We start from the raw sequence: 20,582 nt of genomic DNA on the forward strand, positions 1-20,582 counted from the left end.
ACTGCTTCTTTAATGTAACTATTGTGACTCTTGCTTCCTTACTGTTTGCATTTGCCTTATATGTCTCTATCTTTTAATATTTAACCTTCATGTCACTCAGCATGGTGTTGATATAGAGTAAATATCCTACAAAAATGTTTGTGGGATGAATAAGGCCTTTCAGATTCACTTTGTTTAATGAATCTTCTGAGAGGCATGCAATTGGATTTTGTTTATGAGGAGTGTGAGATGGTTATTAGGAGAGTGTAACCTACTTACAGTTATTGTGTTACTGATAAGTTTGATTTACTTCTGACATATAGTGTTTTATTTTTTTTAAATGTTTCCTCTAATTTTCTTTTGCTTCCAATGCCATATGGATTGTGAGCTCTTTGGTTAAATATCCATACAGATTGGTCTGGAGAGTGTACATCTTGTTTTTATTCCACTTTTGATTGACATCTGGCTTGTCCTACAGCTGAGTGCATTCATACTGTTGGCACCATAATTGCAGTTTCCATTGCAGCTGCTACTTCCCAGGGCTTTACGTCTGCATGCCAAACTACCGTCAAGTATGTTAGTGGTCATGGATTTCTCATCTTACTTAAGATCTCATTTGAAACATGAAACATATTTGTTACATTGTGTAGCCTTTTCTTCATCTATTGATTTTGTCCTAATCATATAACTGTTAAGTACTGTTAATGTTATAATGTTAAATGACATGGGCTGATTATTTATATGGACACTGTGCGGAACTGTGCAAATTTTGAGGAGAAAGGAAGAATATGAAGTAATACCTTGTCCTTGTTTTCAAGATGCTAAAAGTATCATTGGCAGGGTAACTAGAAGTATAGCCATAAAAAATAAATAACTCAAAAGTTACAATATAAATTATGTCACTAGACTACGTATAAATATATGTCAAATGAGAAACATGCAAAATGTGCCAATATTCAGAGGTCAAAAATATTGCCTAGGGTTGAAATGTTCGGAGAAATCTTCCCCGAGGAAGAAGGAAACCATTCCAACGTGAATGAACGGTGTGGGCCAAGGTGTGGAGGGGGGTGTGGATATGGCATGTTCATGGGATGGCAGGAAAAATGATCATATCAGAGATTTTGTGGGGTTGGGGTAAAGGATTCATTCCACAAATATGTTAAGCACTTAGTACCCAGAGAACATTCAGAGGGCATGTCCGAGAAGGTTTCCATATGGAAGTAATGCCACAGTTGAGTCCTAAAAGACAAGTGGGAGTTAAACAGGTAAAGGTTTCAGGAAGGGTTGGAGACCCTGGAAGAAGTGTTTTCTAGGCAGAGGGAGCCAACGATTGAAGGCTTACAGGTGAGAGAGAGCATGGTGCTTTCGAGGACAATGATGTTCTGTGATTGGCATATCACATTTGAATGGAAGAATTGAGTGAAAAGGAGGGAGAAAAGCTAACTCAGGTCCCGAGGGCTTTAGGTACCACATGGAGACTTTGGACTTTATAAGGCTGGGACGCCTCAAAGTGATTTCGAATGGGATAGTGGAGCTCAATGGAGAGCGGATCGTAGATGGAAGATTGAAGGCCGGGAGATTGATTGGGAGGTTATTGGATTAATTCAGGTGAAGCATGTCAAGTGAGTGGATAGAGGCAGTGGCAGTGTGGATATATTTGAGAACAAGTAAGGCATTGGAAGCTACAGCTCAGATAGCAAATGGATGAAGGGGCTAGGAAGAGGGGAGTCAGGGATGATTCTTGGGATCCTGGCTTAGGAAGTGGCTGGGATTCATTTATCACTGTAGAAAAGACAGGAGAAAGAAATTTTGCAGGCCAGGGAGGAGTTGTGGGTTTGGTTGAGATAATTTCCGATAATATTTTACACATATATGGTCTTCCTTTACTTCATGGAATTTTCCTACTGAGTTTAGAGTAATGGGGCTTTAAATGTTAGCATTTCCTTAAGATTGTCATGGGTACACATTGATTAAATTACTAAGTCAATAAAATATGTCTAAATGTACAGGCTTGTTGATGAAACGATCCTTTATTTAGCTACCAACCCCATAAATGGCCATATAATTAACAATGATAAAGTTTGTTTCAGTAACAAAGCCTCCCAAAGAGAGGGAGATTTGGATGCCTTTCAACAAAATAAATTCCTTTATTCTCAGATGACATGTAAACTGATGTCATTTCTCATTCCATAAAGAAAAAAAAAAAAGAAAGACAAAACTTGCTACGGTTTGCAGTATTCCAAGGAGGACATTCTTCCTCAAAGTAATCTAAAAAAAGACATTCTGAACAAACTTGTACTTCCCCTGCCAGAAACGCACGGCTGGCCCCGATGCAAGCCTTTCATATTTAGCCATTTAGATCATGCTTTCTACATGAACTTTCATAACATTTATTTACTGTTATAAATGAATGGACCAACTGCTGCAGGAAGCCAGGAAGCCAGTTCCTCAGCAGTTGGATTTCTCACTACATTATCTCAAGTGTATAAAATAGTATTTCCGGTCAATCTTTCAGGGCAATGTGAAATGTCACTGGTATCTCAGTTTTGAATTTTTACAGCTCTGCCTGCTTGCAAACATAGTAGCCTCACTCCACAAAGACTATGCTCTAGTTATAAATACTTTAACTCCTAAGCCCCCTCGTTAGGGTGTCTCAACCTTTTCCCTCCCGTCCTGTCCGGCTGACCGGGTCACACTCTTCTGTGAATAGTTGCAATGGAAACAACAGGCAGAGGCCGCTAACGCTGAAGACCAGGCGTTACAAATGTTTTTCTGTGGGAAATGGTGAACTAGGATGTGGGCCGATGAGCATTACCGAGGATAGACATATTGGTGGTTAGATGGGGCACGACATCTTGCTGCAATAGATATTCCATTTCCACGGCAGAGCCTATGGATGGTAAGCCTACTCTGGAGGAGTTTGAACTCTAGTCCCTACATGCTGAGGCACAGGGTTCCCTCGGGTTGAGCTGGTTTAACTGGACGAACCACAGCCTCCCACAGCAGGCTCTCGGGCTAAGGCCTGAGGGCTGGCTCCTGCCCTGGCAGGAAGCTGGGCTCACGTGCTCGCCTTCATCTCCCCTCTGTTAGTGCCAGGCACAGCCAGGCAGGAGCCGGAGATGGCCATAAGCAGGGCCCTTGGTGCCTGACTCTGGCCTGATCCAGAAATCCTATTTCCCGAGTCTTCCCATTCGTGGCAGCCTCTGGCCGTAGGTAAGATCATAGACCACGTTTGAGGAACCTCGCTCTTGGTGGCCAGAAAACGCAGAACCAGATGCAGCTGTGGAAGAAGCCACTCGATGATTGAGAAAGGTAAAAATTATATATCTCTTAAAATGAATTAGAGCTGTATATGTTCTCTCATAAAGTAATCTTATTGTTTAAATTAGAACTTCAATTAGAACTTCAGTAAGACAGTAGAAGGAAAGAGAATAATTGGAACCTTTTACTGAAAAAGCAGAGAAATATCTGTTGCTAACATTTGCTGCTCTTACAACTAAAAACATCTGATTCCACATGAATAGAGATGCATACTATTATAATCACAGCAGATCTCCAAATATCAAAGAGCAACTATGTGACTCTATAGTTTAACTGTCACTTTTATCTACCTTTATCTAGTCTGTTTGCTGAATAGGGATAAAGAGGAAGATTGAGCAACATCATGTTTTCAAAAGGGGCAAAGGAGAACGGGGAGTCATTTCCAAAAGAGGCAATAAAATTTGTGACACAAGTTTGGCATGAAGTCTAAGGAAGCAGTGTAACTGTCTTCACATCTCTAGTGCCTAGCGTGGTGCTTGACCTGTACTTGTTCCTATTTATTAGATATTGTGCCTTGGCTTAAATCATCGTGAATTTGAGCCATTTAAACACACACTGGTTCTTTAAGAGATTTGTATTTATTCTATTCATTTATTCATTCATTCATTAGGGGAGTACTGATAGACAGAGCTACCCTAGCAGACCAGAAGTATCTTCAATGAATATCAGTGCAATTCTAGCCTAACATATTTGCATAGGGAATCTAGAGAGTGGTTTATTTGCAAGTTTGTGTAGGGCTTGTTTAGTATATTAAAAGAGAGGCAAAATGAATATTTGTTGTACAGAAGTTGGATTAATTAAAAGAAAATTATTGTATAGGTCACTTCTCTAGGCCAGTGAAGATATGCTTTCATTTATAGTCACTTCAATGCTATAGAATGATTTTAGAACATTCTGGAGAATGTCTCCCTTCTTATTGACTCCCTTTGTGAGGCCTTCAAGGGGCTCTAGATCTCCCTAACCTAAAACAAACTGTCAATTTCCTCCTTTGCAAGAATGATATTAACTAATTCTGCTTTCTTACCTCAGATCCATTTATTTGAAACATTTATTTTAAAATATTTTAAGGTAAGAAAGTGTATAGAAGAACACAGTAAAGACCTGTGTATCACTGCTTGGCTTAACAAATAAAACATCACCAGTAACATTGATGCTTCTGTGTACCCATCCCTAATCATATCTCACTTCCTCCAGATAGGCAGTGATGCAACTGCTATCTCGAATTTAGATTTGGTAATTATCATTTCCATATCACCCTTTATAGTAGGACTAAGTAAGTATGTAGTATATATGCATGCCCAATCCCTATGTCATATTGTGTTTCACATTTTAAACATTATAGAAGTAGTATTATACTGTATGTATTCTTCTGTAACTTGGTATTTGTGTATTTTCATTCATTATTGTTTTGGTGGGATTCATCCATGATGATGGTATTCCAATGTGTGAATTCCACAATTTAATCACTGTTGATAGACACGTGGTTTGCAACTTTTGTGTCCAGGGTTCAGGGCAGGTACCAGCATTATCCCTTGGTGCAAACAGGACTCGGGCAGGAGAGTGGTCAGCGGGGTCTCGCGGGGTCCTCTCCAGAGGTGTGCTTGAGCTCCAGTGCCTTGGGATGCAGAGAGGTTCTACTGCTGAGATGTTCCCGCCCTGTTGCTCTCCCTTTCTGTGAGCTAAACAGAGAGCCTCGTAGGACTGGGGGACAGTCAGACTGCTTTGGTGGCGGACAGTCTGAGGGTAAAGTGTGATCTGTTTGCAATCGTTGGGCACAAAGCTGCAGAGGTTTAGGGGACCATGGGGTGTGAAGCCCCAGATCCAGTTAGCTTCTTACCAGCCAGTGTAGAGAAAGCTCGTCACTGATTTCACTTGTCACTATAAACCATTTTTTTTTCTTGTTTTGAATACTTTTGCCATGATCGTTCTTCTTGTGTACATGTGCAAGAGTTTTCAAGGGTATATACCTGAGAGTAGAGTTGCTGAATGGTGAGGATTATGTCTTGTCAGGTTTACTGGAGGTCGCCATTTGTTCGTCAAATAATTGAACCAACTTATTCTCCAACCAGTAAAACGTAAGAGTTCCCATTGCTCTACATCCTCTCCCACAAGTGGTATTGCCCACATTTATTAATCGTTGCTTAATCGATAGGTGGTACCTCGGAGAGGTGTTTTGGTTATGATTAAGATTGAGCAGGTTACCTTGTACCTATTAGTCATTTATGTTTCGCCTTTTCTGAATTGCTTTTTCCTATCTTTTTGCCACCCCCCACCCGTGAATTATTTGCCTTTTTCTTTTTCACTTGTAGGTGTCTCATATTTGGGACATTTACTCTGTATACACCTGTTTAAAATAGTTCCCTCACTTTGTGCCTGTTTTGTTTGTTCTATTTTTAAAAAACCTTTTAGTGGTCTTGTGACTAACAGAAATTTAACGTTTGGATGTAATGACATCTATAATTATTTAGAGTAGTTTCAAAGAGCTTTTTAAGTCTTAATTACTGTGAGTTTTGTTTTAATTAATTTCTGCTTTTTTTAAAAGATAATTTCTGTTCTTTTACTAGTTACCCTTAAAATTTGAAATGGATGCTTAGTTTAATCCAATAACTATCTCTTGCCTTATGTAAAAAATCCCAAAGAACTTTTATAAAATCTTTATCAATATAATAAAATCCTAAGCGACCCTTACGGCCGAAGGACCGGTCACTATGATGCACACTGACCACCAGGGGGCAGATGTTCAATGCAGGAGCTACCCCCTGGTGGTCAGTGCACTCTCACAGGGGGAGCGCCGTTCAGCCAGAAGCTGGGCTTACGGCTGGTGAGCACAGCGGCAGTGGCAGGAGCCTCCTGCCTCCTTGGCAGCACTAAGGAGCAGCGAGCAGGTGGGCAGTAAGGAGCGAGAGGTCCCGGACTGCGAGAGGGTGCAGGCCAGGCTGAGGACCACCCCCCCCAAGTGCACGAATTTTGTGCACAGGGCCTCTAGTTGTTATATAATATTTTAGGTCCATCTTGTTTTTGTACTTCCCTAATTTGACATTATCACATTATTTTTTTACTGCTTGATTCGATTTTCCCATACATTTAACTATTTCTTTGCTCACCATTCCTTTCAGACTTTCTGTAGTTATTATTTTAGGGAAAGTCTATTTATGGAAGCTCTAAAATTTTTATCAGAAAATATATTTTCTTTAACTTAATTCTAGAGTGGGGATTTAGGTAGGTATGAAATTGTAAGTTATTTTCTTAAGGCTTCTGAGAGATTTGTTATCATTCTACTTTTTTTTCTTTGTTTGTGTCATATTTGAAGTAACTTTCTCTGACTGCTTTAAGGTCATGTTTATCTTTTTGACCTTTAGTATTGCTATGGTATGTCTAGGTGTGGATTAAAAGGTTTTCTTAATTTAAAACATTTACTTTAAAGTTTTGTCCTTTCTGAATCTGAGGATTCATGGTTTTCATCAAGGACATTTTTTTTGTGTGTGTATATTTTCAAACATTGTCTCCTTCTGAAACTTCAATTACATGTATGTTAAATCTCATTTTATTTTACATTTTTGTAAAACTCTTATTTATCATCTCATTAGCTCCATTTGTTATAGTCTATAAACTTTAAAAAAATTATCTTCTAGTTTATTGATTTGCTCTTCCATATTCTATTCAGTTTGCTTTTTAAACTACCCATTGAGTTTTTAATTTCAATAATTATATTTCAATTATGTTTCAATGATTATATTTTATTGTCTATAAGTCCAATTTGATTCTATTTCAAGATTGTTTTGTTATTTCTTGCAAATTATTATATATGAGGTTCTAGGAGGTCTATTTTCATGATTTTAGTTCTATAATCTCCTTTCCTTGTTCTCTTGTTTCCTTAGATATAATTCTGAATTGAGTACCTGTACTGACTGCTCTTTTTCTGTGGGAATCCTGAGAGCCCTGTGTGCGTGTTTATTCCTTCGCATTTGCTTCTGCTATACATTTTTGGAAGCTACCAAATGAGGACAACATTGAGCTGGTATTTTGGCTTGTGGTTTTACAATCCCTGGTGTTTGCATAGTTTTGAGCCTCAAGCTCACATGGAATTGGCCTGAATTTAAAAATTCTTTGTTATGGGTAAGGGAAAGAAAAGTTTGACAGATTTAGAAAATAAATGCCTAGTTAAACTCTTTTTTAATCCTCACCAGAGGATACATTTTTATTAACTATAGAGAGAGAAGAAGGGGGAGAGAGAGAGAAATATCTATGTGAGAGAGAAACTTTGATCAGTTGGCTCCCACAGACGCCCTGACTGGGGATCGAACCCACAACCTAAGTATGTGTCATGACTGAAGATAGAACCTGCCACCTTTTGGTGTACCGGATGACACTCCAACCAAATGAGCCACCTGGCCAGGGCACCAAGTTTAACTTTAAAAATATGAATATATAATTTTTTAGTATTAAGTATACCCCATGAAATATTTGTCCTAGATTTTTTTCTGGCTACTAATAACTAGGGGGTGTGGAGGTTTTATTTTCTTAACAAGAGCTGAAGCTTCTACAATAAATTTCATATTATCTTCCTTTGTGAGTAGTTTTGTTATTGTTGTTTTTTCTAATCCAACATTTCATGAAGCATCTCCTCTTTCAAAGGTCTTGGGTTTTATGGGGCGTCTAAGTTCCAGCTCCCCACCTGGTGGAGACTTTGTGTCCTTTCCCCAGAGTGGCTCTAGGTCCCTGGGATGGGGACATTCCATCAGCATAGTCACTGATTCAGTATTTGCTTTTCTCGCTGGTTTTCTGCTTCCCTTTTGATTGTTTGTTTGTTTATTTCCTAGGATTTTTCCCTTCCTTTCATTTTTCCCTTCCAAGTGAGATATGCATTTAAAAGTTCTGTGTTTTATCAGCTACTAGAGGCCCAGTGCACAAAATTTGTGCACTTGGAGTGGGGGTCCCTCAGCCCGGCCTGTGCCCTCTCACAGTCCAGGAGCCCTCAGGGGATGTCCAACGCCATGGAGGTGGGAGAGGCTCCTGCCACCACTGCTGCGCTTGCCAGCTGTGAGCCTGGCTTCTGGCTGAGCGGCACTCCCCCTGTGAGAGCGCACTGACCACCAGGGGGCAGCTCCTGCATTGAGCGTCTGCCCCCCGGTGGTCAGTGAGCATCATAGTGACCGGTTGTTCTGATGTTCAGTTGATTTGCATATTAGCCTTTTATTATATAAGATATTGCTGGCCGCAGAAATGCTTCCATTCACTCTAACCATACCCTTGCCCTTACCAGGATCTAAAAATGCTGGCTGAAAATTCTGCCCAGGGTGTTTTCTTGCTAAATCCAAAGGCCTCTTCTTGGGAATTGCCTACTTGAAAGCTCTCATTTCTTGGCTAACCTCTTTCTGTCACTGCCTCTGTGACTCCAGAGTCTTTTTGTTGTTTTTCAGTAACCAGCCATTGTCAGTCCTCTTTAATGGCCTCTTTCCTGTTGCTTCTTCTTTGGTATAAACATGCCTCTTGGACAGATAGCCTACTCCTAAGCCAGTGTCCCGATCTCCGAACTCTGTAGGTAGCTTTCATATTGTTTTCTATGCTAATATTTTTAAAACCAGACCTATATCCATTCTTGCCCTTGAAAATTTTTGATAACTTTTTATTGCCAAAATATAAAATCTTAGCATCGAAATTCTCTATAATAGGACTCTTAGCCATTCCTTCTCCAATTTTCTCAGCTACCAAACTCTCCAATCACTGAACTATTCTGTGCTGCTTGGACCATGATGTTGCTTCACTTCTCTGTCTTTGTTCAAAATACTGGGATATCTGCTGTTCACTGCCTGTGTATTGAAATCAGACCCTTCCTTCACGGTTAAGCTCAGATGGCACCTTGGTGAAGGCTGGACCACTCCCACCTCAGCTGGCTGCTCATTTAGTATGTTATTGGTGCTTTTCAGGCAACACATGTATTTCTTGGGTGCAAACTATCTTTTTCATTTTATTACCTTAATTCTGAGCATAGTACTGTCTATTTAGTACCTTCAATTGACTTTTTGATTATTTAGTTAAGGTACATGTCTTTAGTGATTATGAGGACATATTGGATAGGCCTTAAAGTATCATATCAGTTTTATATTTTTTTTAAAAAGAAGAAGATTAACTTAGAAAAACTGTTAGAGCTTCATAAGCAGTATGAGTCTTCATTTTCCATTGGTAAGAGTATTTCATTTAACCTCCCATATTATGGGGGCAGTCTCATTTCTATGTTGGATCTCTTGGCAGACTGATGGTCATATGACTGGGGATTTCTAGACTCTCATGAAAAGGTCCTCTCCGAAAAAGCCCAGTAACCTCCATGGTCTTTTAAAGATGTTCATTCGTTTCCCCAAATCCCTTTTTTCCATCTACTTTAAAGTAATCACAATGCATAAATAGAGGTAGGCAGCTTATGCCTATTGAGATCATTTGTCCTAATAGATTGCACTGTTATGTCAGCCTCCAAGTATTGGTAATACCTGTGAATCTTGTTCTTTCTTTTTCTGTCTGCATAGGGTTGCCAGATTTTATAAATTAAATATAGTCCATTAGTTTAAGTTGAATTGCAGATATACAATGATTAATTTTTTAGTATATGTCTCTAAATTGCACGGGCCATCCTTACACTTAAAAAAGTCATTGTTTATCTGAAATTCAAATTTAACTGGGTATCCTATATTATGTCTAGCAACCCTGCATCTGTACCACTTCCTGCTACTTGCTCCTTATTAGCATAATCATCTAAAATGTACACAGAGGGCCCTGGCCAGGTAGCTCACTTGGTTAGGGAGTTGTCCTGCCCAATACACCAAGGTTGCGGGTTTGATCCTGGTCAGGGCACATACAGGAATCAACCACTGAATACATAAATAAATGGGACAACAAAATTGAAGTTTCCTCCTCTCTTTCTATCTCTCTTTCCCTCCCTCCCTTCTATTCTCTCTCTAAAATCAATCAATCAATAAAAAATTTTTAAAAAATGTTAAAAAGTACACAGAGGGTTTCTATATGCAGAAATGAAGTTCTATAAAAGTGACTTTCCCTGGAAAACTATCAAACAAAAATTTTTCTAGCTTGCAAATGTTAAGTGTGGCGAGGAATGTAACATGCAGCAGGATAATTAATTCTAGAGCGGGGTGGTGGAAAAATAGTATTGTTGTGAAAAGCCGGTCTCAGCTGTGGGAGTTTACTAGCATAAATATGTTTCTGGTAATGTTTCCAGTACAACTAACCTATTGTGGCAGGCACATCTGGGTGACACACACTCTGTAACTCAGTAAAATGCCTGGGAGAAAGCGTGTGTGTGTGTGTGTGTGTGTGTGTGTGTGTGTGTGTGTGTTGAGTTAAGCAGTCCTTTGTTACAAAGGAGTGGAACAGGGCCATGAACATTGTGTCAAAATTCAAGCTAATTGATGGACAGTATAATCACCACCTTAGTTAGCGCCTCGGGACTCTTCATACTGGCAAGCTGTAAATTTAAATGGAAACCAAAGGTATAGTGTACAGTCCATAGCTCTGCGTTCCATTACTTCATGTATGAAAAATTCAGCAAGTAAGAGAGATGCTTGACAGGTAGCAGCCGGAGAGGAGCTGCACAGTGATTAAGGTAAGACTGAGTGGCTGGAAAAAGTCTCCATCTCCCCAAGTACAGGGATAGGTTTTTGGGTGAAGGATTAACTGTGTTCTGTGCTCAGGAGGAGGGAGGCACTTGGATCTCCTCTCTTCAACCCCAGCCCTAGGCAGCACAGTCTTCTTGAGATTATGGGATTTGGGGTAAAATAGATCTACTCATGAGCCCAATCAGTCACCGTATTTCTATCCTTTAGTGTCATTGAAAGTCGTTGAGTTTTCTCATCAGACTGACTTGGGTTTAAATCCCACCCAGCTCTGTTTCCGCATTGTGACATGCAGTTCCTGAACCCGTTTATTCATCTATAAAATGAAGTGGAACCTGTCCGTCTCTCAGGGTTGGGGTGTGGATTAACGGGGTTTCTGAGATGCAAACTGCTTGGTTTTTATTAATCGCTTCATGAAAGGTAGCCGTGTCCCTCTCTATCCCAATGCTTTCTGACGTTCTGCTCATTGCCTGAGCCTCATAGGCAAAGACTGCCCATCTTCCTGCAATCATGTGCTTCTTCCTGCTTGTATCTCGGACCCTTGAGACATCTTAATTTGACGGTGCACTACAGAGGAGGAGACTGTTTGCCGTAGGCGGGCATGGCGGAGGGCTGTCCCTTCCCATGCAGACTCGCCAGTTGGCACCGGCTGCCTTCAGTAATGTGCTGAGAAAAGCTGTGAGGCTGCCTGAGTGTGGAGAGGAGACAGCACCTGGTTGGCTGATGAAGGCTGCCATTCACACAGGAAGGGTTGTGGTGGTCTCGGTGCCCTGTCCTTGGCAGCTTTCTCCCTGGTCAGGTTCCGAAGCAGGCAGTTTGTGTTCAGAACATGACTTCCCTGTCTGTACCCTTTCCTCCACGTTGTGGGCCACCTTCCCCAAGCTCACTAGTGTTTGAGCACTGGCTTTGTGGCAGAGAAAGTGAAGGATGAGCTCGTTAGTTTCTGTTAAGATTCAGGGACTTACCAATCACTTTCTTCTGCAGAGTGTTTGCAGGAAAAGGCCAGATGCTCTGGGCTGGCCTTGGCTGCGGGCTTTACAGATGTGAGTTGGTGGTGGCACGTCTCTGTGTGTTGTTGCTGGTGGTGGCCCGTCTCTGTGTGCTGCTGCTGGTGGTGGCCCGACTCTGTGTGTTGTTGCTGGTGGTGGCCCGTCCCTGTGTGTTGTTGCTGCTGGTGGCCCGTCTCTGTGTGTTGTTGCTGGTGGTGGCCTGTCTCTGTGTGTTGTTGCTGGTGGTGGCCCGTCTCTGTGTGTTGTTGCTGGTGGTGGCCCGTCTCTGTGTGTTGTTGCTGCTGGTGGCCCGTCTCTGTGTGCTGCTGCTGGAGGTGGCCCGTCTCTGTGTGTTGTTGCTGGTGGTGGCCCGTCTCTGTGTGTTGTTGCTGGTGGTGGCCCGTCTCTGTGTGTTGTTGCTGGTGGTGGCCCGTCTCTGTGTGTTGTTGCTGGTGGTGGCCCGTCTCTGTGTGTTGTTGCTGGTGGTGGCCCGTCTCTGTGTGTTGTTGCTGGTGGTGGCCCGTCTCTGTGTGTTGTTGCTGGTGATGGCCCGTCTCTGTGTTGTTGCTGCTGGTGGCCCGTCTCTGTGTGTTGTTGCTGCTGGTGGCCCGTCTCTGTGTGTTGTTGCTGCTGGTGGCCCGTCTCTGTGTGTTGTTGCTGGTGGTGGCCCGTCCCTGTGTGCTGCTGCTGGAGGTGGCCTGTCTCTGTGTGTTGTTGCTGGTGGTGGCCCGTCCCTGTGTGTTGTTGCTGCTGGTGGCCCGTCTCTGTGTGTTGTTGCTGGTGGTGGCCCGTCTCTGTGTGTTGTTGCTGGTGGTGGCCTGTCTCTGTGTGTTGTTACTGGTGGTCATCCATCTCTGTGTGTTGTTGCTGGTGGTGGCCCGTCTCTGTGTGTTGTTGCTGGTGGTGGCCTGTCTCTGTGTGTTGTTGCTGGTGGTCATCCATCTCTGTGTGTTGTTGCTGGTGGTGGCCTGTCTCTGTGTGTTGTTGCTGGTGGTCATCCGTCTCTGTGTGCTGTTGCCAGTGGTCATCCGTCTCTGTGTGCTGTTGCCAGTGGTCATCCGTCTCTGTGTGTGGCTGCTGTGGGCAGCCATGGGCAGCCGTGGGCAGGAGGAGTGCCATAGGGAAGAAGGTTCCCCTCCAAGCCCGCCATCAAACCCTTTGAAATTCTCCAGAAAAGGTTCAGAGAATCTGGCTTTATAATAGAAATATCTGTAAAAAGAAATTTCTATTCTATCTAGGGGCTGTGAGGATGAGAATATTTCTTAGTTTCCAGGAAAGGCCAGACAACCCAAAATAGCTTCCTCATTTTTTGGCTATTGATTGGGTTCTTACTGATGATGGCTGCGTTGCTGTAACTTAAACCTCTATGAAAATGTAAGTCTTCTTGTAAGAACCTAAAGGCAGCAGCGTGGAAGAGAACATTTGAAGGAGACTGCAGAATGAGAAGGAGAAATGATATCACTGTGAATATAGAATAAAGCATTCCCAGAGAAGGTAGACAGTGAAATAGGCAGGGGGAGACGCAGAGTCCTCGGAACCCCAGATTTTCCAACATCTACACCTTACGCCAAAAGAAGGCCACTTGCTAAGTTTCAGAAAGCAACATTGGTTCTGATTATCATGATGGTAGACATTTTACAAAAATGTGGAAAGTATACAAAAGAAAAGAAAAATTTCCAGTAATCCCATGGCAAGCATTGACCCAGTTAGCTCACCCTTTGGTGCATGTCCTTCTAGTCTTTTCTTTCCTTTTTTTATCCACATATCTGCATAAAAACTATTAAGCCAGGCAGCTTTTATTTGCCCAAGGCAGCAAAATAAAGTCACCTTGTTAGTTTTCTTTAACCTTTGTTTTTGATGTCCAGTGGATGCTGGCTTGGGTTCCAGCAGTGTTGTTGCCAGAAAGTGTTCCTCAGCGGCTGAGTTTTTTAGAGGCTCGGTCCCATAAATGCTCAGAAACAGACTCTCATCTGCTCTGGCCTCCTCTGCATTAAACATGCTGAGTCTGCCGCTGCCCAGGGTGTGACCAATTCCAGGGTTCCTCCCCTGGAGAACCCTCCCCCTTTCAGGATAGAACACTGCTTATCCCTGGCCTTCCCTTCTCAGTCTTGGGACAGCCCTTCCCTAATTCCCAGTGCAGAGCAGAGAACAGCTGTGCTTTTCAGAAGAATTTACTAAACTTTAGGGGATACACAAGAGAATGTAACACTGAAAGCGACTTAAAACTGCTTCTAGAAGTGCCCACTCTTAAAGATGACTTTGCTAACCTCGAAGAGAGGAAGTGCCCTCCCCGACTCCTGCAGAGTCCAAGAGCCTCCGTCCTCCCTTTTCATCGACTGTCCAGTGTTAACCCCTTTTACAGAATGATTAAAAGTAAGAACTTCCATTCCCTTTAGAGAATGGGAGACCCCACCCCACCCACAGGGGTGGTCTATCTGGCCACAGGACGGATGGTTCCCTTGTACTAGTCTTAGAAAACATTTCCCAAAGTCTAGGTTATTGCCGCATTAGTCCCAACATGGACCTTGGTTTCCAGATCTTTTCTGATGCCAAGTGAGGAGAAGATTAAACCTCTCTATCTGTGAGCTGCACCTTCTGCCAAAAACCTGCTCACAGGAAAGCATCACATCTTTGTAAGAACGAGCAGTGATTTGAATGTATATGGTTTAGAGGAGAAACATTCTCTAAAGGAATGGTCTTCAGAGATGTAATTTCAAAATGCATCTGTTTTACATTTATTAAACAGAACTTCTCAGACGAGACCTTCTGTATGCAGATTGCTTCAATACATTTACATGTTCGCTCTTGCTTTACATTGCACAATGTCAGGGGACCACACACGAGCTGGGTCCCACAAGATAAAGTGAGATACTGCCTGCCAATGTTAAAGCAGCAGCTTTTAAAATAAGGCTTCAGGTCAAATCTCTATCTGTGATACAACACACATACATTTGCATAATTAAAAATAATACTTTACATACAAGTCTATAATCTGCTTTCTCAATTTCTTTTTTTTCTTTTTTTAAATCTTTATTGTTTAGATTATTACAGTTGTTCCTCTTTCCCCACCCCCCATAGCTCCCCTCCACCCAGTTCCCACCCCACCCCATGCCCTTACCACCACCACCCCCACTGTCCTCATCCATAGGTGTGTGATTTTTGTCCAGTCTCTTCCCGCACCCCCCACATCCCTTTCCCCTGGAGGATTGTCAGTCCACTCCCATTTTATGCTCCTGATTCTATTATATTCACCAGATTATTCTGTTCATCAAATTTTTTATTCACTTGATTTTTAGATTCACTTGTTGATAGATATGTATTTGTTGTTTATAATTTTTATCTTTACCTTTTTCTTCTTCTTCCTCTTCTTAAAGAATACCTTTCATCATTTCATATGATACTGGTTTGGCGGTGATAAACTCCTTTAGCTTTTTCTTATCTGTGAAGCTCTTTATCTGACCTTCAATTCTGAATGATAGCTTTGCTGGGTAGAGTAATCTTGGTTGTAGGTTCTTGCTGTTCATCACTTTGAATATTTCTTGCCACTCCCATCTGGCCTGCATAGTTTCTGTTGAGAAATCAGCTGACAATCGTATGGGTGCTCCCTTGTAGGTAATTAACTGTTTTTCTCTTGCTGCTTGTAAGATTCTCTCTTTGTTTTTTGCTCTTGGCATTTTAATTATGATGTGTCTTGGTGTGGTCCTCTTTGTATTCCTTTTGTTTGGGGTTCTCTGCGCTTCCTGGACTCGTAAGTCTATTTCTTTCACCAGGTGGGGGAAGTTTTCTGTCATTATTTCTTCAAATAGGTTTTCAGTATCTTGCTCTCCCTCTTCTTCTGGCACCCCCATAATTTGGATGTTGGTACGCTTGAAGTTGTCCCAGAGGCTCCTTACACTATCTTCATATTTTTGGATTCTTTTTTTCTTTTTGCTTTTCCAGTTGGGTGTTTTTTGCTTGTTTGTATTTCAAATCTTTGACTTGATTCTTGCGATCCTCTAGTCTGCTGTTGGATCTCTGTATATTATTTTTTATTTCAGTCAGTGTATGCTTAATTTCTAGTTGGTCCTTTTTCATATCTTCGAGTGTCTCACTAAATTTATTGGCTTTTTCTAGAAAATTCTTGAAAAATACTATAACGGTGGTTTTGAACTCTATATCCAGTAGTTTGCTTTCCTCCATCTCTTTCATTTTTGGCCTGTTTCTTTGTCTCCACATTTTTGGCTGCTTCCCTGAGTTGATAGAGTGATTTTGTGTGCTAGGTGTCCTATAGGGCCCAGTGGCTCAGCCTCCCCAGTTACCTGAAGTGGACACTCTTGGTGCATCCCTTTGTGGGCTGTGTGCACAGTCTTGTTGTAGTTAAGCCTTGATTGTTGTTGGTATCACTGGGAAGAATTGACGTCCAGGCCAATTGGCTGTGAGAATCAGCTGTGTCTACTATGGGAGAACTTTTGTGCTGGAGACACTCTTATGGGGCAAGACTTGCTTCAGTGGGGATTTGGTACTCACTGAGTCTGCCCCCTGAGGGTGTCCCTTATGGATCTGATGAGTTGTAATCTGGATGGTTCTACTCTCACCCTTGGGTACACTGGCTCTTGGATCTCCAAGGAGGTGCTAATTTAGCATCTGCCTGAGGCCACCTAGCAGGAGCTACGGAGAGATCTGCAGATTCCTCTTCTTTGTTTGGGTTTTGGAGGTGCCCAGATGAGGCCCAGCTGTGAAGCAATGCAAGCTGCTGTGGGGCCTTGGGTCTTCTTTTGGATGTTCTGGGTCTCTCTGACTCAGCTTCAGTTTGATAGGTAAGTTTAGATTTCAAAGGACCAGGCCATTCATATGCAAAAGCCTCTGCGCACAGCTTGGATGGAGTGGAGTCTCAGGACGGAGCAAACAGCAATGGCTTCCCATCAGGCCTGCCCTAAGAGGCCCCCGGGTCTCAGTGTCCCACGGTAATCACTGCAAGCACCTCTGAGAGAAAGCCACCCTCGAGTTCCGCCCGCTGCCAGACAGTCCAGTTTCTCCCCGTATGAGTCTGGGTCCCCAGAGTCTTGCCCGGAACTGGAGTTCAGAGCAGTCGGGAGCTTGTGTCTCCCTGCGTATTGAAAAAGCCCGCCGTGTACTCAGTTTCCAGCCTTCTTCGCGCGTGCCTCCGGACCTCTGTACTTTACTTCTGCAGATTCTCTGAGTCTCTGTGTGCTTTTCTCTTCCCTTCTAGTTTAGAATTTCCACTCAGCCAGCCTTCCTGTGGTTCTGGATGATGTTCGTTTTGTCTTTTAGTTGTAGTTTTGAAGTGGTTGCGTGAGGCAGCGAGGTCAGGTGTTTACCTATGTTGCCATCTTGGTTTCTGCCCCCTCCTTTCTCAATTTAAGTTTTTCTTGTAAATATTTTTAATATCATTAACACTTCATATAATGAGCCCTGGCCAGTTTTGCTCAGTGGATAAAGCGTCGACTCATGCAAAGAAGGGTCACAGGTTCGATTCCCAGTCAAGGGCATGAACCTGGGCAGCAGGTTCAATTCTGACCCCCACCTGGTGTGTGTGCCAAAGGCAACCAATTGATGTGTCTCTCTCCCCCCCTCCCTCCCTTCCACACTCTCTAAAAATCAATGGAAAAAATACAGGTGAGGATTAATAAAACAAACAAATTTCACATCATTGATAAAATTATCAGTGATAAAAATATATATTTTGAAAACATTGTTTTTTATGATTTTATCATCTTTAAGTCTGCAGTTGTTCTTATGATCAACAATTTTTTCCTTGGGTATTTAGATTGCTTTCAGTTTGTTACTATAAATGATATTAAATGAACATCTTTGAACATATACAATTGTCCATTTTTCTGATTACTTCCAATAATTCAGCTTTTGTTAAGAATCCACTTCAACATTAATGGCTTCAAATGACCAACATTTATTATTTTTCATGATTCTGTGGGTTGACAGAGAATCTGTTTGTCTGGTGGGCCTCATAAATGCTCAGAAACAGACTCTCATCTGCTCTGGCCTCCACTGTGTGCAGACGTGCTGTCTGCTGCTGCCCATCCACATGGCCAATTCGATGATCCTGCCCCTGCTGGGGCTGGGTGGCTTCAGACAACATAACTCATATGTCTGGACAACTGGGACAACTGGGTGATCGGGCCTCTGCCCATCTGGTCTCTCATTCTCCAGGAGTCTAGCCCAGGCTTATTCATGGTAGCAGAAGGGTCCCCAACAGCAGGAGAGGGAAAGCCCCAGTCACAAGTAATTTTTAAATCTTTAGTCATGTCACATTCTCTCAAGCCCAGCTGGCCAAAGCAAGCACCATGACCAAAGCCAGATTCAAAGGACAGAGAAGTAAACTCCACCTCCTGGTGGGAGTAGAGGCAGAGTCACCTGAGAAGGGGCGTCAGCACTGGGAGGACCTTGGCAGCTGCAGCCATTTTTGCATACAATCTGATTTTCTAGAAGTAGGATGACTGCCTCAGAGCATGAACTCCCTTTTAATGTTTCTTAATGCATAGTGCCAAAATTACTATATAGAAAATTTATATTGGTTTGCATTTTCAACAGCAGCCAATTGTAGTGCCTATATAAAATATTCAAGGCAGCATTAAATATTATAAATTTTAAAATATGTGAATTATAAATATTATTTTAATTTGTATTTCTTTACTCATGGAGATTATTTTGATAAGTATATTAGCTATTTCAGTTTTCTGATTTGTGAAATTTTTTATACTTATTTTCCTTGAGATCCTTGTTTTTTTCTTATTGATTTTTAAAAGGAATAATAATAACCATAAGTTGTCATAGTGTGTACAAATATTTTTCCAGCCTTTTGTTTTTCAAGATATATGAATTTCATAAATTTCACTTTTATGTAGTCAATATATTTTCCTTTGTGATTTATTTCATTGCTTCAAAGATGGAAAATTTATTGCTCTCAAGATAAAAATATTTATTCATCTATATAGTCTTCATGTTTTATACAATACCCTTTATCAACATTTAACTATTTAATTAATCTGAAATGTATTTTGACTTGTAATATTATATAAGCTACTTCAACCTCATTTAAAATATATGTACCTTTTAAAAAACTTACTCTGAAAAATTTTAAATATAATTAAAATTAGAGAGTATAGTATAGAGAATTCCCTATGGATCAATTACCCAGATTAAAAATTATCAACTAATATCCAATCTTATTTTATTTACTAGGGGCCCGGTACACGAAATTAGTGCACTGGGGTGGGGGGGGGGGGAGTTGTCCCTCAGCCCAGCCTGCACCCTCTGCAATCTGGGACCCCTTGGGAGATGTCCGACTGCCAGTTTAGGCCTGATCCTGCAGGGACATCCGGCAATCAGACATCCCTCTCATAATCTGGGACTGCTGGCTCCTAACCACTTGCCTGCCTGCCTGCATGATTGTCCCTAACCACTTCTGCCTGCCAGCCTGATCGCCCCCTAATCGCTCCCCTGCTGGCCTGATTGACACCTAACTGCTCCCCTGCCGGCCTGATCGCCCCCAACTGCCTTCCCCTGCTGGCCTGATTGCCCACAACTGCCCTCCCCGCCAGCCATCTTGTGATGACGTGAGGGCATTGAGCGAGGACGCGAGGGTCCACCTAGGCTTTTATTAGTATAGATTCTTGCTTCCTCACTAGTTCCAGGTTTTTTTAGGGGTGAATCCCAGACATCCTATCATTTCAACACCTATATCTGAAAGACAAAGATACTTTTTAAAAACATAACAATATCATTTTCGTATGCCAAGTATTAATGATTTTTAATATAAAATTTTCACAATAGTGTCATTTCTTTGCATTTTGAATGGAATCCAAGTTAAGAATTAAATTGCAATTGGTTCTCAGTTCTCTTCAGACTACACAGTTCCGTCCTCTTTTATTTTCCTTGCAATGTATTTATTGAAGAAACTAAATCGTCCTATAAAGTTTGTTGTATTCTGGATTTTGATGATTGAATCCTGTGGTATTATTGAACATGTTCTTCTACCCATATTTACTTTAACTTGATACTATTATGTATTTCCTTCAGTATGCACATATTAGCAGGTTATCTCCCTTAGGGGGATAATAATCATGAATGAGTATTGCCTACATCCATTAATTAATTCATTATAGATCTAGGGGCCAATATTCTAATTTGATCCTTTCATCTTCATTTGCTATTAGAATAATTTCATAAAAAGAAACCTTCCCTCACCTACTGGCTACCTGTGGTATAATATGTAAAGGAAAATCTTGATTCTTTGCTTTTGCTTAATTGTTTTCAAAATGAGTTAGTTCTTTAGCATCCACCAGTGATGATCAATTAGGGTTTTCCCTCCTTTTTTAGTATTGTTATGCGCTCGTGTATTTAAACATATTTAATGTGTTTCTTTTTAAAAATTTATCTTTATTGTTGAAAGTATTACAGATGTCCCTTTTTTTTCCCCATTGACCCCCACCACTCTGCACCTCCTCTCCCCCTAGGCCTTCATCACACTATTGTATGCATCCAGGTGTTATGCATATCTATAATAATAATCTATAATAATAAAAGTGTAATATGCTAATTAGACCAGATTTCCTTCCTGTCGACCTTCCAGACCAATCTGGGGCTGTGAGGGAAGCCTGGGTCCCGGGTGCCAGAGGGAAGCCAGTGCCTTCAGCCGGGGGAAGGAAGTCCT

The 20,582-nt window shown here is 41.7% G+C and overlaps 1 protein-coding gene across 3 annotated transcripts in view; it reads left to right on the forward strand.

Moving 5' to 3' along the window:
• Positions 1-3,182: 3,182 nt before the first annotated feature.
• NCKAP5 (NCK associated protein 5) overlaps positions 3,183-20,582 on the forward strand; it is a 965,452-nt gene continuing 948,052 nt past the window's right edge. For all 3 annotated transcript variants that reach the window (XM_079782414.1, XM_079782415.1, XM_079782418.1), the window contains exon 1: positions 3,183-3,291. The gene's annotated coding sequence lies outside the window, so the exon portion shown is untranslated. The remainder of the gene's footprint in view (positions 3,292-20,582) is intronic.

Source organism: Cnephaeus nilssonii (genome assembly GCF_951640355.1).
Source record: "Cnephaeus nilssonii genome assembly, chromosome: 10".
Lineage (NCBI taxonomy): Eukaryota > Metazoa > Chordata > Mammalia > Chiroptera > Vespertilionidae > Cnephaeus > Cnephaeus nilssonii.